The sequence below is a fragment of the Musa acuminata genome, chromosome BXJ3-1 (assembly GCF_036884655.1).
Source record: "Musa acuminata AAA Group cultivar baxijiao chromosome BXJ3-1, Cavendish_Baxijiao_AAA, whole genome shotgun sequence".
Taxonomy (NCBI): Eukaryota; Viridiplantae; Streptophyta; class Magnoliopsida; order Zingiberales; family Musaceae; genus Musa; species Musa acuminata.
The window spans coordinates 27,271,103-27,296,150 of record NC_088349.1 but is presented as its reverse complement, the minus strand read 5'-3'; the positions used below and the strand labels follow the sequence as shown (position 1 = coordinate 27,296,150).

General features: G+C 39.8%; 1 non-coding gene across 1 annotated transcript; it reads right to left on the bottom strand.

Annotated features, from left to right (window-relative positions):
* Positions 1–955: 955 nt before the first annotated feature.
* Positions 956–1,074, bottom strand: LOC135630291 (5S ribosomal RNA). Its single transcript, XR_010493819.1, has one exon. It is a non-coding gene; the product is annotated as a 5S ribosomal RNA (ribosomal RNA).
* Positions 1,075–25,048: the final 23,974 nt, after the last annotated feature.

Genomic DNA, 25,048 nt, shown 5'->3' with positions numbered 1-25,048 from the left:
GATAAATCATGTCCAATACTCTCAAAATAAAAGATCGAATGATCAAATATGCAAAAAGTGATCATTTGTTATATAACAATCCATACTGGTATGATAAGAAAATAGTCAATCCATACCAAGTATAATATCAAAACTCCAAATCTTTAGGAGAACTAAATCAGCAAAAAGTTCAAGTTCTCCAATAAAAATCAGACAAGAGGACCAGATTCAAGTCTGTTATCAAAGAATCTCTAATGATCGCATTTACATATAGCACATAATGCAGTGGTCTAGGTTGAATACCCAAGTGATAGGCAACATGTTATGAATCAAATCGTAGATAGGACCCATGGTCAAACAAATATTTGCATTCTTTCATAAGCATGCATAATACCTTCGATCACTACTTCAGAAGTTTTAGAATCATATTCAGTGATAGCATACACTCTGATATGGGCAGATGAGTTATGAGGCAATGACTCTTTCTTATTGTTCAAAGGGCAATCTTTTATTTCATGATCCAACTTTCCGCAAGCAAAATAGACTCCAGTCACCCGAAACACAAATTTGTTTCATAATTTAACTTATAATTCACACATGATTGATATCCTGTGCAAATGAGTTATGAGGCAGTGACTCTTTCTTATTTTGGAGTATTGAATTCAAAGCAGTATTATAAATTCCGAGCCCCAAAATCCTGTGCAAATTCCGGATTGGTGTCACACGATTCAGGAAATCCCTATTGCAAGCTCTCTCCGAGCCCTAGCCCAACGACTGCGTATCGGTCACGGCAAGCGTGCGCCGAAACCATCGGCACTTTCTAGAACGATCTCGGAATCGATATTGTGACACCAATCCGGAAAGCTCTCTCCGAGCCCCACGATACTGACTGCGTAGCAGTCACGGCAAATTCCGAGCCCCAAAATAATTGTCTCGGATGACTACGGGAGATGTTTCATATCTCGGGACGCAAAAAGAAGTGCAACACGAGGACTTCGCTGGGGGTCACCCATCCTAGTACTACTCTCGCCCAAGCACGCTTAACTTCAGAGTTCTGATGGGATCCGGTGCTTTAGTGCTGGTATGATCGCACCCGTTTCGTGTGCTTCGTCCCTTGCCTATGTGCACGTCGCGGCCTACACACCAACGTCCGGAGCCTCTTGCCCGTCACGAAACCGTTGGCACTTTCTCGAACGATCATGAAATCCCTATTGCAAGCTCTCTCTGAGCCCTAGCACAACGACTGCGTATCGGTCACGGCAAGCGCGCGCCGAAACCATCGGCACTTTCTACAGCGATCTCGGAATCGCTATTGCAACCCCAATCTGGAAAGCTCTCTCCGAGCCCCACGATATTGATTGCGTAGCAGTCACAGCAAATTTCGAGCCCCAAAACAATCGTCTCGGAGGTCTATGGGAGATGTTTCGTATCTCGGGACGCAAAAAGGTGTGCAACACAAGGACTTCCCAGGGGGTCACCCATCCTAGTACTAATTGCTAGTCATAAGGTGCCCAGCAAGCCAATCACGTGAGTGATGGCACGTGTGACTTGATACAGAATCTTTTTTCTTATTATATTTTGGCGTATATCACTTTATAACTATTGCATAAATGCATACATATATTGTGATGTTCTTGGATTTGTGCAATGGGAATCGGATCGTGATGAGATCACGATAATGAGATCGATTCACCTTTAAACACATATCCTAAATAATCTCTATCATAAGTTACTCGAGAGGGACATCGTGATAACCGGACAGACTGGTGTGCTGTATACCCGTCCATATGATGGATGCAGCTGGTCTCATAGCTGCTCGTGTAGGGACACTAGGGATATAGTACAGGTGCTCATTGGAGAATGAGTTCACTAATTGATCCGCTTACGGAATGTTGGATGGTTGATGATGCCTTATTGTCAAACAGCGATTCCGTAGTCCTAGTGGTATATCTGGTCCTTAGACTTGAGACACCAAGGATGTCCTATATGAGTGCTCCACTCTTTGATACCAGACTTATAGGTTTGGCTGTCCCAGATCTAGTACAGCTGGTCATTGGGAGTGGTAGTCAACCTTACGAGGGCTATTGAGTGTCGATAGAGGATCATCCACTCTCGATGTCATGAGAGGAATATCCCATGTGTTCTTGCTCAGACAAATCCCTGGCCAGGATCATTCGGGTTGAGAGAGAAAGAGTTCTCCGGGAGAATCCGATTAGAGCGAGACTCGAGTAGAAACCGTATGGGTCTGACAGCATCATGCTCGATATACGGTCTCTGGGATATTAGATGGATGAGGGACTATAGGTATACGGTAACTGAGGACAGACAGGTCCAATGGATTGGATTCTCCTGTATCGTCTAGGGACTACGGCGTAGTGGCCTAGTACGTCCGTAGTCGATGAGTCGAGTGAATTATTACGGAGATAATAATTCACTAAGTTAGAAGGAGTTCTGACAGGTATGACTCATGGCCAGCTCGATATTGGGCCTAGAGGGTCACACATATATGGTAGGCATTACGATGAGTAGAGGTTCGGATATGAGATATCCGACGGAGCCCTTGTCTTATTGGATGCAGATCCAATACCCACTAGGGGAGGACCCATTAGGGTTTGACAGGGGACCTCTATAAATAGGAGGGATTCAGAGCCTAATGGGCTAGAGCCTTTGCTTGCCTTTCCTATTCTCCTCTCCCTCTCCACCTCAGAGCAGGCCTGGAGTTTTGAGGAGCGTCGTCGCAACCCTGCTGTGTGGATCACCGCTAGAGAGGAGGACGCTTGACCTTCTTCACCCTCTCCTACGGATCTGCAAGGAAACAGGGATATACGATCTCCCTAGGTAACACAATCTACTCTATACGCAGTTTTTTAAGTTTCGTGGATTTTGCTGTAACATCCCTCATTTCTGAATTTTCGTATAAGTTTCTAATTGTAATGTAAGTATCTATTTTTAAATTTGATAAAAAGTCAAAGTATGAATCTGAGAACTTATTCATAAGAGTTGGAGGATTTGTTAAAAAAAAAAAAATCTGAGGACCTATATGTAAACCTTGAGGACCTAATCGTAAATATAATAAATACAAGGACTAAACTGCAAAATGCACAAAATGACAAATCCCACCGTTTAAGCCTCTCTGCCTTCGTTCTTAAGGAAGCAGAGAAGGCAGCTGTGTGGATGATCAGGGAAAGAAAGAAAGAAAGAAGAAGAAGAAGAAGAAGAAGAAAAGAAGGAGAAGAAAAAAATTGGGGCTTTAAGGTTTCTTGCTCAAATCTTCTCATTTAGGGTCAAAAATTCTCAAAGGCAAGTGTTCTAACCCCATCCTACAGAATTATTAGCCTTTGATCTCATATTTGTTCTGAATTATTCGAAAGATTTCAGCCTAGAACCGGATATTTCTCTTGTTGGATACAAAAATCATGGATCTGAAATTTTTCGGTAAACTGAACCCTATACATTGTTCCAGCCATAGTTTTCAGTACCGAATATGGATTTAGGCAGGAAGTTGTTTATTTGAAATTAGACTCTTATATCTTCCTTTTGACACTAATTTTGAAAATTTTGGACTCCGAATACTTACCCAAATATCTGTTTCAAATGAGCCTATGGATGCTGCAAAACAGGGATCAAGATTTCTGACCTTTCGATACTAAAATGCCTATAACTCCCTATTGGAAATTCTGATTTGTACCAAACTGATTTTATTTGAAAATAGACTTGATAATATTTCTTTTGATATATAGATTGAAAAATTTGGAATTCAAAGGCCTATCCTGCTATCCGTTGATTCTGCCCTATAGATTCTGCAAAATAGTGATTTAGTCTTTGACTTTTGGTCACTAAATCCATGGTAACTCCTTGTTGGAAACCTTGATTCATATGAAACTTATTTCATCAGAAAACAGATTGATATATCTTTCAACAGTAGTTTTCTTATGGGTAATGGAGCATAATTGATATTCTGAAGTATTTGTTCTATGTGCCATTGGAATTCTGTCAGAAATCGAGCTTTGGTCGATTTCGCGTATTCTGTTCCATTCCTTTGGATATTGAATTCATCTAACCTTCTTATTTGAATTGAGCTAAATATGATTGCTTGGAATCCCTGTATACCCTTGCTTAAGCGGGAGGTTACGTAGTACACTCATCAGGCCCTTATAAGCTAATCATACACATTCCCCACTTCCGATGTGGGACTAATGGGATATTACACTTCCTCTGTCACGCCCCCTCAAAATATATCCATGATTTTTAAACTTTTCGTCACAGACCAATCCAGGATCCAAACTAACGTTTGAGGATACTGAAAAACATTCAATCAAATTCACATCCATAAAACATGTGCATTTTAAAATCATATATCACATCACTCGATAATTCACATTCATGGCAACCCAAGCCAACTTGACAAACATGAACAACATTTATAAATCCACAAGCTAAATAAATTATACAATCAGAACTCCAACTATTCACCACAAGTTCAAATCACCATAAATTAGACTTAACATTCTGAAATTCCAAATAAGAGAGATCTCCTAACACTTTGACACAGTATATCCATTTCGGTTCACCGACAACATTTCCTTACATACAAAACATACTTATACAACAATATCATAATAACCCACCAGACTTGCCCATAATTCTGAATAGCTATCTACTGCCTCAGCCCAAATCAAACATCTCGAAGAGTGACAAGCTGACCTGAAAGATTTATATAACAACGGAGTAAGCCAAAAACGGCTCAGCAAGTGACAAAGCATATTCAGAACAAAAGGAACAGTTTGAAACAAGTAAGGTATCATAATGCAAGGCAGAATACCAGAATTTTCAAGGATACCATCTCAATAGATGCCAAATCATACGTATCATGTCATTCATAACATATTTGATCCATAACGAATGGAGCATAGAGTAATTGGAACATATCAATGGCAGATAGGACATTTCAGAACATATCAGCTCATAGCAAATGGAGCACAGAGTAATTTGGAGCATATCAATGGTAGATAGGACATTTCAGAACATATCAGTTCATAGCAAATGGAGCACAGAGTAATTGGAGCATATCAATGGCAGATAGGACATTTCAGAACATATCAGTTCATAGCAAATGGAGCACAGAGTAATTGGAGCATATTAATGGCGTATGAAATGTTTCGGAGCATATCAACGACATATGGAACATTTCGAAACATATCAACAGTGGAGGAAACATTTCAGAGCATATCAATAACAAATACCGTACAGAAGCTCAAACGTCGTCTTTGACATTGCAAACATATCAATCTTATCCAAAGCATGTACAGAAACACATAACCAAAGCTCTGGATATCATATCAAACATACAGAAGGTGTAGTGGGATCTCAGTCAGAATGTGATTCATCCATTTCTGAATGACCACCTGACAAAAGTCTCCCACGTCTGGGAGCTCCATCCACCCACGTCTAGGTGAAGTCAAAGGGGGCCGGCAGAGCATCGCAGGCTCTAATCACATACCCACGTAGCGGGCAACAAGCGCATACAGAATATCCCTCATAGTGGGACCCCACATAGCGGGCAAATAGCGCATACCCTTTACCATTTCTGGCAAAGGTCCAGACAATCCCACACACCAGAGTACAAAAGGGCAGTTTCAACAATAAGTAGCATATATTGGAAGCACACGCGGAACAACAAAACGTACATGTGCCTTTACGAGTCAATCCGAAGTAAGCAATAATCTTTCACAAGTATATTCAGATTTGAAAGGAATTGAAAGCAAGGGCACATATGGAATCCAAGCAATCAAATATAACTCAATTCAATAAGAAGATTTGATGAATTCAATGTCCAAAGGAATGAAACTGGAATATACACATATCGAAAGCAAATGCGGAACAATAGGATATACATGTGCCTATATGAGTCAATACGATATAGCATAAACGTTACACAACAGTTTTCAAGAATGCAAATAATTTTTAGGACAAGAGCATACAAGAATTCAAAGCAGTAATATAAAGCTCAATTGAATAAGAAAGCTAAAGGATATCAATTTCCAAAGGAATGAAACCAGAATATGAGAAATCGACTAAAGCTCGATTTCTGGCAGAATACAGAAGGCACATTGAACAAATGATTCAAACTATCAATCGTGCTCCAATTTACTCAGAAATAATCATTGGATAATACTTTCAGATAAGACAGGCTTCATATGAATTGAACTGTCCAACAGAGAGAGTTACAAATAATTTGGTAAGCAAGAGTCGTAGAACAAAATCTCTATTGGCAGAATTCATAATGTCAGATTCAACAGATAACTGGGCAGGTGTTTAGATTCCAAATCTTTCAATCCATATATCAAGGAAAGGTCTACGAGTCTAGGTTCCAATGAAATCAGTTTTGAACAAATCAGAGTTTCCACAAAGGCTTATAGGCAGCTCGGTATCAAAAGGTCAGAATCTTAGAAGTTGCACAGATTCGAATCGTTACGTCTAAACAGGAGATATATCAAATGCAAGGCTAGAACAATTCAAAGTTCCTCATATTCAAAGCAAATGTGGAGATAAAATTGACAGTGAGGAAAGATCAGGATACTTGCAATAAGATATATCAGAGCAATTATAGGAGAAACGATTAGGGAACTTGCAATAAGACATATCAGAGCAATTATAGGAGAAACGATCAGGGAACTTGCAATAAGACATATCAGAGCAATTATAGGAGAAACGATCAGGGAACTTGCCTTTCAAATATTTGATCTGAATATCCAAGGAAGGTGTTAGTCCAATCCTTCTACTTTTCCTCCGTGTCCTCTCTCTGTTTCGTTTTGTGCTCCCGTTTTCTTCCTTTCATCGCAACTACACCACGTGTCGAACATCGAGGCACAGTCACCTGCTCTCTCTTACTCTCATTCCTTCTTTTTCTTTTCCAACCGCAGCTGGCACAGCCGCCGCCGCTGTCGCTGCCACAATCGCAGCCCCTTCCACCGCACTACCTTCCTTCCTCCCTTCTCTCGCAGACATAACTGCTGCATACGCAGTCTCTGCCGCTGCGGCCGCAATCCCGCCCGCAGCCCCTTTTTCCCCCTTTCCTTTCTTTTCTTTCCCAGTTGCAACTGCCGCAGTCGCAACCATGGCTGCAGCCACCACAACCGCAGCCTCTTCCTCCTCCCCTGCTAATCTTCCTCTCCTTCTTCTCTTCCAGCTACAGCTGCCATCGCCGCAGCCGCAGCCCCTTCTTCCCCTTCTTCTCCCCGACGAACAGTACCTCCTCTCCTCTGTTTCCTCCTGCAGGAAACAGAGGTGCCGCCTGTTCACCCGCTTCTACTTCTTCCTCTCCTTCCCTTCTCTTCCAACTGCAGCTGCCTTCGCCGCAGCCGCAGCCCCTTCTTCCCCTTCTCTTCTTCTCCTTCCCTTCTTCCTTCCTCTTCCTCTTTCCCTGCCACAGCTGCAGCTGCCACAGCCGCAGCCGCAGCCCCTTCTTTCCCTTCTCTTCTTCCTCTCCTTCCCTTCTTACTTTCTCTTCCTCTTTCCCTGCCATAGCTGCAGCTGCCACTGCCGCAACCGCAGCTACTTCTTTCCCTTCTCCTCTTCATTCTCCTTCCTTTCTTCTTCTTCTCTCCCCGCTGCAACTGCTGCAGTCGCGGCCGCAGCCACGGCCGCAACCTCTCCCTCCTCCCCTGCTCATCTTCCTCCTCTTCTTCTCTTCCAGCTGCAGCTGCCATCGCCGTAGCTGCAGCCCCTTCTTCCTCGGCGTCACACACACCCTCTCCTCTGTTTCCTCTGCAGGAAACAGAGGTATCACAACCTCTTCTCCTGCTTCCTCTTCTTCTTCTCTTCCTCTTCTTCTTCTTCTCCTCTTCGAACGCCCCACACCTCTCCTCTGTTTCCACCTGCAGGAAACAGAGGTGTTGCAGCCCTAGCTGCTGCCAGCTCTCGCTCCTCTCCCTCGTCCCTCTCTTTTCCCTCTTCTTCTCCTTCTCTTCTTCTCCTCTTCCCTTTTCCTCCCCAACGCCACACACCTCCTCGCTGCAGCCTTGCTGCAGCTATCCCCCTCTCTTCTCCTCCTTCTTCTTCTTCTTCTTCTTCTTCTTCTTCTTCTTCTTCTTCTTCTTCTTCCCTTTTCATCCTCAACGCCCCACACATCCTCTCCTCTGTTTCCACCTGCGGGAAACAGAGGTGCTGCAGCCCTAGCTGCTGCAGCTGCCTCTCTTTCTCCTCTCCATCTTCCCTCTCTTCTACTTCTTCTTTTCTTCTCTTCTCCCTCTTCTTCCTCTCTTCTTTTCCCTCTTCTTCTCTTCTCCCTCTACTTCTCTTCTTCTTCTCCCCACGCCCCACCACTTCTCTCTGTTTCTCGAAGAAACAGAGAGAGCGTGGGAGGCGATGGGATAAAACCGAAATTTTCGGTTTTCTTTATTTTCTTCTTTTTACAACTTAACAGTTTAGTCCTTGAAATTTCCATATTTACATATAGGTCCCCCGATTTATAAATAAATCTTTATTAATAATTTTCAAAAGCGAGGGATATTACACCACTACACCTTCTGTATGTTTGATATGATATCCAGAGCTTTGGTTATGTGTTTCGGTATATGCTTTGGATAAGAATGATATGATTGCAACGTCAAAGACGACGTTTGAGCTTCTGTACGGTATTTGTTATTGATATGCTCTGAAAAGTTTCATTCACTGTTGATATGCTTCGAAATGTTCCATATGCCGTTGATATGCTCTAGAACATTTCATACGCCATTGATAAGCTCCGAAACATTTCATTTGTTATTAATATGCTTCGAAATGTTCCATACGCCATTGATATGCTCCGGAACATTTCATATGCCATTGATAAGCTCCGATATGTTTCATTGTTATTGATATGCTTCGAAATGTTCTATACGCCATTGATATGCTCCGGAACATTTCATATGCCATTGATAAGCTCCGATATGTTTCATTTGTTATTGATATGCTCCAAAACGTTTCATTCGTTGCTGATATGCTCCAATTACTCTATGCCCCATCGGTTATGAACCAATTATGTATGATTGAAATGACAATTGTGATTCTGCACCTAATGATATTACGTCTATGAATTTGTATATTCTGCCTTGCATTTTGAAACTTTATCTCTTTAGAAATTGCCCTATTTTGATATGGATATGTTAGTCACTTGCTGAGCTCTATATGCTCACCCCGTTTATTGATAAATTTTTCAGGATAGCGTATCGCTTGCTTAAATGTTAAGATTGGGCTGAGGCAGTGGAAAGTTAGAAGGTTTTGGGCAGATCTTTATTAGCATATATGTATTTGTTGTATAAGCCACTCTGTATCTAATGAAATGTTGACGATGAATCTAAACCTGTGGATTTTGTGTAAGTTAAAGGATCCCTCTTGTTTAGGATTTTGGAATGTTAAGTTAAATTTATGTAATGATATGAACTTATGGTAATCGTTGGTTTGGTGACTGCATTGACTTCCCCACTTGTGAATTTATGTTGTGGTTATTAATTTGATGAGTTGGGTTCAGATTTTATGAATCATCGAGCAATGTGTTGTATGTTTATAAACTGCGCAGGTTTTATAGATATGAATTTGATAGAATGCTTTCAGTATCCTCAAATGTTAGTTTGGATCCTGGATTAGTTTGTGTTGAAAATATTTAATATCATGGATATTTTTGAGAGGCGTGACAGAGGTGGTATCAGAGCATGGTTTGAGGATCACTGAAATATTTAATATGTTGACGTGCAAAATATATTGAGGTCTAGTGAACTATACTGATCGGTGGAAATTTTCTTTGATGCATTTTAGGAATCTGGGATGATGAGGACATTTGGTCCTCCTATTTTATTTGTTTCTGATTAATTAAGGGGGATGAATGGGTTGATCGAGGATACTAAATCAGAGTAGCGCAATGAAAGTATGGTGGACCTAATTTCATTGGTGGTAGAAAAATGGATGATGCAAATGAAGAAGATATTTGATGTACAAAATTGTTCTGATGATCATAAGATTTCTTTTGCTACCTTATAGTGGAAGCAGAGGTTGATCATTAATGGCAATAATGAAAAGAATTTTTGTAGATCGGTGGTAAGAATGATAAGGACAAGTTTACCAATACAAATATGATTGGAAATGAATTAGAAAGTAATAACAAGAGGGTCAAAACATTTGGATTTGAAATGGGAAGTCACCATAAAAGACTCTATCACGTGTGAATTGCAAGTTAAATTATGAAACAAGTTTATGTTTGTGGGTGGCTAGAGTCTATTTTGCTTGTGGAAAGTTGGATCAGGAAATAAAAGACTGCCCATTGAACAAGAAGAAAGAGTCACTACCTCATAAATCATCAGCCCATGTCAGAGTGTATACTATCACTGAATATGATTCTAAAACTTCTGAATCAGTGGTCAAAGGTATTATGTATGTTTATGAAAGAATGCAAATATTTGTTTGACCATGGGTCCTACCTACGATTTGATTCGTAACATGTTGCTTATCACTTGGGCATTCAACCTAGACCACTGCATTATGTGATATATAAAATATGATCATTGGAGGTTTTTTGATAATGAACTTGAATCTGGTCCTCTTGTCTGATTTTTATTGGAGAATTTGAACTTTTGCTGATTTAGTTCTCCTAGAGATTTGGAACTTTGATATTATACTTGGTATGGATTGACTATCTTCTTATCATACCAGTATGAATTGTTATATAACAAATGATCACTTTTTGCATATTTGATCAGCTGATCTTTTATTTTGAAAGTATTGGACATGATTTATCTCCTTGCCTAATGTATCCTAGGATGACTTGCTTGGATTTCCTCCAAACGTGACTTTGCTTTTGATTTGGTCTTTGGGATAATCCCAATATCTAAGCCTTTCTACAGAATGATATCATTTGAGTAAGTGGAATTAGAAAAGCAACTAGAAGGACTATTAAATAAAGATTTTATTTGGCTTAATATTTCGTCATGGGGTGCTTCGGTGTTAGTTAAAAAGATAGAGGGAACATTGAGGCTTTGTATTGAATTTAGACAGTTGAATCAGGTGACCATCAAAAATAAGTATCCCATACCTAGAATTGATGATTTGTTTGATCAACTGCAGGGTGCACAAGTATTCTCTAAGATTAATCTGAGGTCAGGTTACTATCAGTTGAAGATCAACGAGGAGGATATTCCAAAAACAGTTTTCAAAACTCGATATGGTCACTATGAATTCTTGGTGATGTCTTTTGGTTTGACTAATGCCCCTGCAGCTTTTATGGAACTAATGAATAGGATATTTCAACCGCTCTTGGATGGCTATGTAATTGTATTTATTGACGACATATTGGTATATTCAAGGAGTAATCAGGAGCATGAGAAACACTTGAGAAATGTATTGTCCATACTAAGAGAAAAGAAGTTGTATGCAAAGTTCAGTAAATGTGAATTGTAGTTGAATGAAGTTGCTTTCTTAGGCCATGTGATTTCAGGGAAGGGTATATCTGTTGATCCAAAGAAAGTGGAAGCTGTAGTTGAATGGGATGTACCAACAAATGTAACAGAAGTTAGAAGCTTCTTGGGCATGATAGGTTATTACAGGAGATTTGTGGAGGGATTTTCTCGAATCGCTCAACCTCTCACCAACCTCACTAAAAAGAATGTGAAATTTGTATGGGGTGATGATTGTGAGCAAAGTTTTCAAGAGTTAAAAAGAAGATTGACTAGTGCCCCTATTCTCACTATTCCAAGTGGTAGTGAGGGATTTGTAGTTTATACTGATGCTTCAAGAAAGGGCCTTGGATGTGTATTGATGCAGGAAGGGAGAGTAATTGCTTATGCTTCTAGGCAACTAAAAGGTTATGAATTGAATTATCCAACTCATGATTTGGAATTGGCAGCAATTATTTTTGCTCTAAAGATTTGGAGACATTATTTGTATGGCCGACAATTTGAAATCTTTACTAATCACAAGAGTTTAAAATATATTTTCACTCAGAAAGAGTTAAACATGAGGCAGCGAAGATGGATAGAACTTCTGAAGGATTATGATTGTGCCATCCGTTATCACCCGGGCAAAGCCAATGTTGTAGCTGATGCACTTAGTAGAAAATCTACAAGTTTTATGGCTGGTCGTGAAGCAATGGAAGTTATTAGAAGAAAATTTTGATTTGAAAGCTTTGAGGAAAGAGCAAGACTCGATGATATTGATGGCCTCCATTCAAGTGCAATCTGATCTTATTCAACAAATTAAGGAAGGACAATTACGAGATCCACATTTAATCTACTTGAGGAATGAAGTAGAAAAGGAATTGAAGCCAAAATTTCAAGTTTCAAAGGATGGCCTATTGAGATTTGGGGAGAGAGTATGTGTACCAAATGAACCAGATATCAAGAATCAAATCCTAAAGGAAAGTCATACTTCAAAGTACACTATGCATCCTGGGAGCACTAAGATGCATAGAGATCTTCAAAGTCATTATTGGTGGGAAGGCATGAAGAAGGAAATTGCAATGTATGTTTCAAAATGTTTGACTTGTCAGCAAATCAAAGTAGAACACCAAAGACCTGGAGGGTTGTTGCAACCTTTAGATATTCCTGAATGGAAATGGGAATGTATTACTATGAATTTTGTTTCAGGACTACCCATAACCTCTAAAAAGCATGATGCTATTTGGGTAATCATTGATAGGTTAACAAAATCTGCACATTTCCTACCGATTAATATGACTTATTCGCTTGATAGACTTGCAGATTTATATGTCAATGAAATAGTAAGACTTCATGGTATTCCAAAGGAGATTATCTCTGATAGAGACTCCAGATTTCTCTCTAGACTTTGGAGAAGATTACAGGAATCTATGGACACTAAAGTCAAGTTTAGTACTGCATATCATCCTCAAACTGATGGTCAGTCAGAAAGAACAATTCAAACACTTGAGGATTTGCTTAGAGCCTATGTTATGGAATGGAAAGGTGAATGGGATAAAGATTTATCTTATGTGGAAGAGCCCAATCAAATTGTTGATAAGAAGGAAAAGATCTTAAGGAATCGGGTTATCCCTCTGGTTCAAGTAATTTGAAGACATCATTCTGGAGAGGAAACAACTTGGGAGCTAGAGGAGGAAATGAAATAGGTTTATCCCCATCTCTTCATCGAAAGAGCTATAATAAATTTAGAGGACTAAATTTTTCTTTTAAGGGGGGGAGAGTGTAACATCCCTCATTTCTGAATTTTCGTATAAGTTTCTAATTGTAATGTAAGTATCTATTTTTAAATTTGATAAAAAGTCAAAGTATGAATCTGAGAACTTATTCATAAGAGTTGGAGGATTTGTTAAAAAAAAAAAAAAACTGAGGACCTATATGTAAACCCTGAGGACCTAATCGTAAATATAATAAATACAAGGACTAAACTGTAAAATGCACAAAATGACAGATCCCACCGTTTAAGCCTCTCTGCCTTCATTCTTAAGGAAGCAGAGAAGGCAGCTGCATGGATGATCAGGGAAAGAAAGAAAGAAAGAAGAAGAAGAAGAAGAAGAAGAAGAAGAAAAGAAGGAGAAGAAAAAAATTGGGGCTTTAAGATTTCTTGCTCAAATCTTCTCATTTAGGGTCAAAAATTCTCAAAGGCAAGTGTTCTAACCCCATCCTACAGAATTAGTAGCCTTTGATCTCATATTTGTTCTGAATTATTCGAAAGATTTCAGCCTAGAACCGAATATTTCTCTTGTTGGATACAAAAATCATGGATCTGAAATTTTTCGGTAAACTGACCCCCATACATTTTTCCAGCCATAGTTTTCAGTACCGAACATGGATTTAGGCAGGACCTTATTTATTTGATAGTAGACTCTTATACCTTCCTTTTGACACTGATTTTGAAAATTTTGGACTCTGAATACTTACCCAAATGTCTGTTTCAAATGAGCCTATGGATGCTGCAAAACAGGGATCAAGATTTCTAACCTTTTGATACTAAAATGCCTATAACTCCCTGTTGGAAATTCTGATTTGTACCAAACTGATTTTATTTGAAACTAGACTTGAAAATCTTTCTTTTGATATATAGATTGAAAAATTTGAAATTCAAAGGCCTATCCTGCTATCCGTTGATTCCGCCCTATAGATTCTGCAAAACAGTGATTTAGTCTTTGACTTTTGGTCACTAAATCCATGGTAACTCCTTGTTGGAAACCTTGATTCGTATGAAACTTATTTCATCAGAAAACAAATTGATATATCTTTCAATAGTAGTTTTCTTATGGGTAATGGAGCATAATTGATATTCTGAAGTATTTGTTTTATGTGCCACTGGAATTCTGTCAGAAATCGAGCTTTGGTCGATTTCGCGTATTCTGTTCCATTCCTTTGGATATTGAATTCATCTAACCTTCTTATTTGAATTGAGCTAAATATGATTGCTTGGAATCCCTGTATACCCTTGCTTTCATTTCATTCCAAATCTGAATACATTTGTGAGAGATTTGTTCCTTGCATCGTATTGTCTCGAAAAGGCACATGTACGTTTTGTTGTTCCGCGTGTGCTTCCGATATATGCTACTTATTGTTAAAACTGCCCTCTTGTACTCTGGTGTTTGTGGGATTGTCTGGACCTTTGCCAGAAATGGTAAAGGGTATGTGTTTAGAGCCTGCGATGCTCTGCCGGCCCCCTCTGGCTTCACCTAGACGTGGGTGGATGAAGCTCCTAGACGTGGGAGACTTCTGTCTGGTGGTCATTCAGAAATGGATGAATAACGTTCTGTCTAAGGTCCCACTACACCTTCTGTATGTTTGATATGATATCCAGAGCTTTGGTTATGTGTTTCAGTACATGCTTTGGATAAGAATGATATGATTACAACGTCAAAGACGACGTTTGAGCTTCTGTACGGTATTTGTTATTGATATGCTCTGAAAAGTTTCATTCACTGTTGATATGCTTCGAAATGTTTCATATGCCGTTGACATGCTCCGGAACATTTCATACGCCATTGATAAGCTCCGAAACATTTCATTTGTTATTGATATGCTTCGAAATGTTCCATACGCCATTGATATGCTCCGGAACATTTCATATGCCATTGATAAGCTCCGATATGTTTCATTGTTATTGATATGCTTCGAAATGTTCCATACGCCATTGATATGCTCCGGAACATTTCATATGCCATTGATAAGCTCCGATATGTTTCATTTGTTATTGATATGCTCCAAAACGTTTCATTCGTTGCTGATATGCTCCAATTACTCTATGCCCCATCGGTTATGAACCAATTATGTATGATTGAAATGACATTTGTGATTCTGCACCTAATAATATTACGTCTATGAATTCGTATATTCTGCCTTGCATTTTGAAACTTTATCTCTTTGGAAATTATCCTATTTTGATATGAATATGTTAGTCACTTGCTGAGCTCTATATGCTCACCCCGTTTGTTGATAAGTTTTTCAGGATAGCGTATCGCTTGCTTAAATGTTAAGATTGGGCTGAGGTAGTGGAAAGTTAGAAGGTTTTGGGTAGATCTTTATTAGCATATATGTATTTGTTGTATAAGCCACTCTGTATCTAATGAAATGTTGACGATGAATCTAAACCTGTGGATTTTGTGTAAGTTAAAGGATCCCTCTTGTTTAGGATTTTGGAATGTTAAGTTAAATTCATGTAACGATATGAACTTATGGTAATCGTTGGTTTGGTGACTGCATAGACTTCCCCACTTGTGAATTTATGTTGTGGTTATTAATTTGATGAGTTGGGTTCAGATTTTATGAATCATCGAGCAATGTGTTGTATGTTTATAAACTGCGCAGGTTTTATAGATATGAATTTGATAGAATGTTTTCAGTGTCCTCAAATGTTAGTTTGGATCCTAGATTGGTTTGTGTTGAAAATATTTAAAATCATGGATATTTTTGAGGGGCGTGACATTTGCGCACCAATCTTCGCACGACGACGAACATCCTTTTGGGAATCGGGGATTTTATTTTCTTGTTCTTCCGCTGCGCATGTGATGTCGCCCCCAAGATTTCCCAACAGTGGTATCAGAGCCAGGTTGTTCATGTGAATGATTGGTTTTGAACTGCGTGTGTTGTGTTTAGGAAGAATTTTGACGTCAAAATCGTTGACACAAAAACTAGGAAGGGCAGCAACAGTTGTTGCCCTCGATCTGCGTGCGTGCAGCGCAGCTGAAGGCGGGCAGCACAAGGGTTGCGTCTGCAGCAGCTGGCACAAGCCGCCGCCAGCAGGGTGGCGGCGGCGGCGGCAACAGTAAGAGGGAATTAGGGTTTTGGGCAAAAGGACAGTTTTGCCCCTATGAATTTAAGAAATTTCAGTTTCTGTCTTTTATCCAAATTACGAAAATACCCTTAGGAATTGAGAAATTTCCTACATGTCCCTGATTTCAGAAAATATTAATTAATTAAAAGGTTTAGTTGATTATTATTTTTATTATTATCTAGTAGTCCTACATAATGATGATTATTTATACATGTGATGTATAATGTGTGGACGGATGATCATAGACCGTGTGATGTGTGTACTTGTGATTATTATTATTGAGGTCTGCGAGCCTCCATTATATTTCTCGCTTATTGTCGGGCCTGCGTGCCTATGATTAAGTTGTAATCACATGAGGAGGCGCAACGAGAGCGTGGATGCGATAGCGGGACCCACGAGACGGACGATCGTGATGCATCAAGATGCATCAAGATGCATCAAAATGTCGACGGAACCGACGAGGATGAGATGGACGATCACAGGGCATGGAGATGCACCGTTGCACACATAGATCTTGATGTGAGTGATTAGGCCTACTAGCTCGGGCCTAATCATATTAGGTTGTGGTCAATGATCATCTGGTGTGATTGCTTATAAATATACTAGATATGTATATATATTTGCATGCGATGTAGATATATATTAAATATGTATATGTGTGACATGTCATATTATGAGACCAAATCATAGAAACATCTCTCGATAATATTAAGTCGGTAAACGTGAGGCAATCAGATTGACCCACGTGGCCTTCCATCATTATAAGTAGGAACCGATTCCCGGTATAGGTTGAGTTGGTCGAGTCCCTCGAGACTCACCTATATCGCGATTTGCTATCTTGCTTACGACATAGAGATGTCACCAGGTGACCTGAGGGCATGGTATGCTTGGTCAAGTCCCTCGAGGGTATATCATCAAATCAGACTCATCTTGTAACAAAGGTGTTGACTTAACCGAGCATCATGGTTGGTCGAGTCCCTCGAGGCCATGGTGATTCGGAGGCCGAACAGGACGGGAATCACAAGGAGTTATGATCGGCAAGAGTTGCCTACCTTTTAGGCTTAATGTGATTGGTCGAGTCCCTCGAGGTTACACTAAGACGCTGATTGGATCCTGATCCCCACTAGAAGTCTGCCGGAGACTTCCGTTTCACGTGCTAAGGGTGTCGCGTGACTCGTTAGTAAAATAGTGATAGCATATTAAGATAGAAGTTCATATCTTGATAGTTTATTTCTTGCAAAATCTGCATGTTATTCATTTCTACTACATCTTTATTTTCAGAAAATGTCGCTTTCAAATCCCTTACGTGGCATACTTGATGTCAACTCCCTCACTGGTCCAAATTATACGGATTGGCTCTGTAACTTGAGAATTATTCTCACAGTGGAGAAAATCGTGTACGTCCTTGATATAGTGATGCCTACACCCAAAGAAGGGGTAAACGAGGATGAGATCACTCGCTACATGAAGTACATTGATGACTCCACTCTTGCTTAGTGCTATATGTTGGGCTCTATGACTCCTGAGTTACAGAGACAACATGAAAAGATGGATGCCATATCCATTCTCCTACATGTCCGTAAATTGTTTGAGGAACAGGGAAGGACTCAGCGATATGAGATATCCAAGAGCCTCTTCCGCGCTAGGATGACTGAGGGGACACCGGTTCAGAACCATGTCCTAAAGATGATTGAGTGGATAGAGAAATTCACAGGTCTAGGAATGGTCCTAGAGGATAACTTGTGTGTGGACATTGTGCTTCAGTCCCTACCAGATTCCTTTTCACAGTTCATAATGAATTTTAACATGAACAAACTTGAGGTGACTCTCCCAGAGCTCCTCAATATGTTGAGGGAGGCAGAGAGTACTATTAAGAAAGAGAAGCCAGTTCTCTACACAGGTGAGACCAAAAAGAAAAGGAAAGCAGAAAGGTCCCTTAAGAAGGGAAAGAGCAAGGGCAAACCAGGTAAAGCAAAGGTTGCTAAGAAAGACCCAGCAAAGGACAAAGGCCAGTGCTTCCACTATGGTAAATAAAGATGGGCACTGGAAAAGAAACTACAAAGAGTACATTGCAGAAAGGGTGAAACAAAAGCTTGATGAAGCTTCAGGTACATTCATGATCAATCTCCATTTGTCAGACTCTTATGATAACACATGGGTATTGGATACCGGTAGTGCTTATCATATATGTAATTCGTTGCAGGTTCTGGCAAGGCCCAGGAGACTAGAGAGAGGCGAGATGGACCTCAAGATGGGTAATGGAGCAAAAGTTGCTATAGTAGCTATTGGCGAGGTCGCCCTACATCTGCCTAGTGGAGCTTTTATTGCATTAGATGCATGTTATTTTGTTCCTTCTATTATCAAAAATATTATCTCCATTTTATGTTTAACAGTTAGTGGATATAAATTTATTTTTGAGAACAATGGTTGTTTGATATTATTAGATGATAAGATCATCACGAAAGGAACATTGCATAATGGTTTATTTATGTTAGACACTACTCCACATATCATGAATGTAAATGTGTCCAAAAGGAAACGAGATGAGTTGAATAGTGCATACCTGTGGCATTGTAGGCTAGGTCACATCCATGAAAGAAGGATTCAAAAGTTACTAAATGATGGATATCTAGATCCATTCGACTATGTGTCATATGCAACTTGTGAGTCTTGCATTCATGGAAAACTGACCAACTCTCCATTTAGTGGAACTGGAGAGAGAGCCACTGAGTTGTTGGAACTCATACATAGTGATGTATGTGGACCCATGTCAACTCATGCCATTGGAGGTTACTCCTACTTCATTATATTTACTGATGATTTCTCAAGGTATAGATATGTGTACTTAATGAAGTACAAGTCCGAGGCCTTTGAGAAATTCAGAGAGTATAAGAATGAGGTGGAGAACCAGACTGGAAAGAGTATCAAAACTCTTCGATCAAATCGAGGAGGTGAGTACTTAAGTACAGAGTTTACTCTGTTCCTCAAGGACCATGGGATATTATCCCAATGGACACCTCCTTATACACCTCAGCTCAATGGTGTCTCTGAAAGGAGAAATCGTACGTTATTAGATATGGTACAGTCCATGATGAGTTTCGTTGACCTACCCATCTCATTCTGGAGATATGCCCTAGAAACCGCAGCTTACCTTCTGAACAGAATTCCAACTAAGTCGGTAGTGTCTACACCATATGAGATATGGAAAGGGAAGAAGCCTGAACTTAAGGTTGTTAAGATTTGGGGCTGCACTGCCCATGTTAAAAGACACAACCCCGATAAGTTAGAATCAAGGACAGAGCGATGCAAATTTGTGGGATACCCCAAGGAAACTTGTAGGTATTATTTCTATCATCTCGAGGACCAAAAGGTCTTTGTAACTAAGAGAGCAGTGTTCCTAGAGAAGGAACACATTCTTGGCGGAGATAGTGGGAGAATGATAGAGTTGAGTGAGGTTGGAGAACTAAGCTCAAGCACCACTCTACAGCCCGAGTTTGTTCAGGTACCTAATACACAAGTTTCAACTTTACGCAGGTCTGATAGAGTATCCCATCATCCTGAGAGATATGTGGGACATATTAGAGGAGAGGATGTTGAGGATATTGATCCTCAGACCTACGAGGAGGCTATTATGAGTATAGACTCTGGGAAGTGGCAAGAAGCCATGAATTCTGAGATGGATTCTATGTACTTTAATAAGGTTTGGAACCTAGTTGATGCGCCTGAAGGTATTGTACCCATCGGTTGTAAGTGGATCTTTAAGAAAAAGATCAGAGTAGATGGAAAGGTAGAGACCTATAAAGCAAGGCTAGTGGCTAAGGGGTATCGTCAAAGGCAAGGTGTTGACTACGACGAAACCTTCTCACTCGTAGCAATGCTAAAATCCATCAGAATTCTATTGGCTATTGCAGCACACTACGATTATGAGATATAGCAGATGGATGTGAAAACCGCATTCCTCAATGGGAACCTCGAGGAGGAGGTGTATATGATGCAACTTGAGGGATTCATGTCCAAGAACTATCCAGATAAGGTGTGTAGGTTGCTTAGATCCATTTATGGACTAAAGCAAGCTTCCCAAAGTTGGAACATAAGATTTGATGAGGCAATCAGATCTTATGACTTCGTTAAGAATGAAGATGAGCCTTGTGTGTACAAGAAGGTAAGTGGGAGCGCTATCACCTTTTTGGTGTTATATGTGGATGACATCCTCATCATTGGGAACAACGTAGGAATGCTATCCACAGTAAAGACTTGATTATCTAGACACTTCTCCATGAAGGACTTAGGGGAAGCATCCTATATCTTAGGGATTAGAATCTATAGAGATAGATCCAAGAGGATGCTTGGCTTGTCCCAGTCCAGGTACATAGAAACCATTGTCAAAAGGTTTGGCATGGAAAATTCCAAGAGAGGTCTCATACCGATGAGACATGGGATATCGCTTTCTACGAGTATGTCCCCAAAGACTCTAGAAGAAAGGGCGAACATAAATATGATACCTTATGCCTTAGCAATAGGGTCTATCATATATGCCATACTATGTACTAGGCCTGATATAGCGCATGCTTTGAGTGTCACGAGCAGGTATCAGGCGGATCCAGGCTTGGAGCACAGGAAAGCAGTAAAGTGTATCCTTAAGTACTTGAGAAGGACTAAGGATCTTTTACTAGTATATGGAGATAATAGCCTTAAGGTTGAAGGCTATACTGACTCAAGTTTTCAGTCTGATATCGATGATAGCAAGTCGAATTCAGGGTATGTGTACACCTTGAATGGAGGAGCAGTGTGCTAGAAGAGTTCCAAGCAAGATACCACTACTGACTCAACCACAGAGGCAGAGTACATTGCTGCATCAGATGCAGCAAAGGAGGGAGTCTAGGTGAAGAAGTTCATCACAGATTTGGGAGTCGTGCCGAGTAGCGAGGAGTCAGCTTCCTTATATTGCGACAATAATAGGGCGATTACTCAAATAAGGGAACCCGAGTCTCATCAGAAGTGTTCTGAGGAGGTTCCAACTTATCAGAGAGATCGTAACCCGAGGAGATGTAGCAGTGGAAAGAGTTCCATCCGAAGATAACATTGCAGATCCACTTACAAAGCCGTTGTCTCAGATTGACTTTGAGTGTCACAAGGGTCTGATGGGGATCAGACACATAGGTGATTGGCTTTAGGTCAAGTGGGAGATTGCTAGTCATAGGTGCCCAGCAAGCCAATCACATGAGTGATGGCACGTGTGACTTGATACAGAATCTTTTTGCTTATTATATTTTGGCGTATATCACTTTATAACTATTGCATAAATGCATACATATATTGTGATGTCCTTGGATTTGTGCAATGGGAATCGGATCGTGATGAAATCACGATAATGAGATTGATTCACCTTTAAACACATATCCTAAATAATCCCAGTCATAGGTTACTCGAGAGGGACATCGTGATAACCGGACAGATTGGTGTGCTGTATACCCGTCCATATGATGGATGCAGTTGGTCTCATAGCTTATCGTGTAGGGACACTAGGGATATAGTACAGGTGCTCATTGGAGAATAAGTTCACTGATTGATCCGCTTACGGAATGCTGGATGGTTGATGATGCCTTATTGTCAAACAGTGATTCCGTAGTCCAAGTGGTATATCTGGTCCTTAGACTTGAGACACCAAGGATGTCCTGTATGAGTGCTCCACTCTTTGATACTAGACTTATAGGTTTGGCTGTCCCAAATCTAGTACAACTGGTCATTGGGAGTGGTAGTCAACCTTACGAGGGCTATTGAGTGTCGATAGAGGATCATCCACTCTCGGCATCATGAGAGAAATATCCCATGTGTTCTTGCTCAGACAAATCCCTGGCCAGGGTCATTCGGGTTGAGAGAGAAAGAGTTCTCCAGGAGAATCCGATTAGAGCGAGACTCGAGTAGAAACCGTATGAGTCTGACAGCACCATGCTCGATATACGATCTCTGGGATATTAGATGGATGAGGGACTATAGGTACACGGTAACTGAGGACAGACAGGTCCAATGGATTGGATTCCCCTGTATCGTTTGGGGACTACGGCGTAGTGGCCTAGTATGTCCGTAGTCGATGAGTCGAGTGAATTATTACAGAGATAATAATTCACTGAGTTAGAAGGAGTTCTGACAGGTATGACTCACGGCCAGCTCGATATTGGGCCTAGAGGGTCACACACATATGGTAGGCATTGCGATGAGTAGAGGTTCGGATATGAGATATCCGACAGAGCCCTTGTCTTATTGGATGCAGATCCAATACCCACTAGGGGAGGACCCATTAGGGTTTGACAGGGGACCTCTATAAATAGGAGGGATTCAGAGCCTCATAGGCTAGAGCCTTTGCTTGCCTTTCCTATTCTTCTCTCCCTCTTAACCTCAAAGCAGGCCTGGAGTTTTGAGAAGCGTCGTCGCAACGCTACTTTGTGGATCACTGCTAGAGAGGAGGACACTTGACCACCTTCACCCTCTCCTAAGGATCTGCAAGGAAACAGGGATATACGATCTCCCTAGGTAACACAATCTACTCTAAACATAGTTTTTAAGTTTCACGGATTTTGCGCACCAATCTTCGCACGACGACGAACATCCTTTTGGGAATCGGGGATTTTGTTTTCTTATTCTTCCGCTGCGCATGTGATATCGCCCCCAAGATTTCCCAACACTAATCTCGCCAAAGCACGCTTAACTTCAGAGTTCGGATGTGATCCTATACTTTAGTTGTAATCAAATCAAATATTTAAGTTAGGAATTGATTTTATTTCCTTACTTGTTTTTATAATTTAAGGAAATCTTAATCTACTTCCTTGTTTGTTGATATGAATTAAGGAAATAACTATTAAGTATTCCAAATATGATGATATCATATTTGTTAATATATTAAATGAAAATAATTTATACGAAAATTAAAATGAATTTCCCTTAATAGAGGCTCACCTCCTCCTATTTAAAGGGGAGGGATTTCTCTCCTTCGTTCCTCACCTAGTCGAGCCTAGCAGCGGGAGGAACGAGGAGTTACACCATGTTGACAAGAGAACGAGGAGTTACACCCTGTTGACAAGAGAACGAGCAGTTACACCCTATTGACAAGAGGTAGGTTTCCCTACCTTTCTTAAATTTAAAAGTTTTAGCTTCTATTTTGATTCTTTAAATATTGAAAGTTTTATAGTTTGAAAAATGTGTATCAATTCTTTAAATGTCAAAAATTTTGAATTAAAGTAATCAATTAAAGTTTTCATAATATTCTTTGACCCGTGATTATGGTTTTTATTGTAGAATTAAATATGTTAAAAAGGTATATGTTTTATATGATATATTTTCTGTATTACAGTTCATCTTTAATCTTGTCTAGATTAAAATCTTGTTAGACTAGAATATGTTATCTAAAATCCTTTTTTGATATTCTTTAATCTGAAATTTAAAATATATTATTCTGAATGATTTAAAATATGACTAGAATATGTTGAAATTTTATATGTATTGAAAACATGATTTTTATTTGAATTTAGAAGGTTATTTCCTTGTATTAAAACTTATCTCCTAGTCTCTCTTTTAATGTCTTATGATTTCTAGTCAAATTTAGAATGTTATTTCCTTGTATTAAAGCTTTTCTCCTCGTCTATCTTTTAATGCATTATTATGTTTTTATTTATGTTGTTAATGGGTATATGCTATGATATGAAATTAAATATTAATTGGAATGAAATTAGTCATAGGCTAGGCCCAACCCACGGGTCAGGCCTTGGCCCGTAGGCTACCCCAGCCCAACCATTATGGGTGGTCACATACGACGCACATGACTAGTTCATGAGCCAGGGCTGGGCCAGTTTTGTGTAATGCATGCTCAATCATATATAATGCACATGACATGTTGATGGACTACCTCAATCTAGCCCAATATTATTGTTGAACTTGAGCCCAAATATTGATTGAACTAAACTAGACTTGATAAGGATTAGAGATCAATTCAGGGTGATTCCGAATTGATTGACTTATTCAAGTTAGTTTAACCTAAATTGAACTTAATCTAGTCTAAATTATACTAGTCTAGGGTGGTTCCATACTAGTTAAATAAGGATTAGAGATCAGTTCAGTTAGGCTCTAGTAAATCGAGTTCAATTGAATCGATTAAACTAGCGTTAAAGTCAATTGAGGGCTAATTTATATTATTTGATATTGATGATATTTGAAAGAGACGTTTTAAATATATTATTTCATCCTAAAATGGACATGACCAGTGTGAAATTATATTATTTTCGTACCAAGAGCAGGAAGGGTGATTCCCTTCGGGGATTAGCGGGCCGTCAGACGTGGCGACTAGACGGTTCCTCCATCCGCTGTTTGGAGGAACGTGTCCCCACTTTGGCGGGTGTGGGACACCACTCCATCCGCTGTTGGGAGAACACAAACTCATCCCGTAGGATAAAGCATCTCCATCCGCTGTTGGGGGAGTGCTCCTTCGGGTACTTGATATACGCCAATGAGATGATTGATTGAATTTTGATTATGTATACATTTTGAGTTGACTTTTGGGGTTCCTACTCAGCGTTGCTGAATTTTTTTTTTTTTTTTTTTTTCAGAGCAGCCTCCCTCTAGTACTAAATCGGATTCCAGTGGAGAGCGGACCTTCCTCTATCACTAGGTAGAGCCACTTGGATGATTCTTGAAGTTATCATTACTATGTTTACTTTTTATTTATGATTCGATGAATAAATGGATTGTAATAAATGAATTATAATAAATATTTATGAATGATGAATAAAGTGATGTTTATCTATTTGGCCTAAATGTGTGA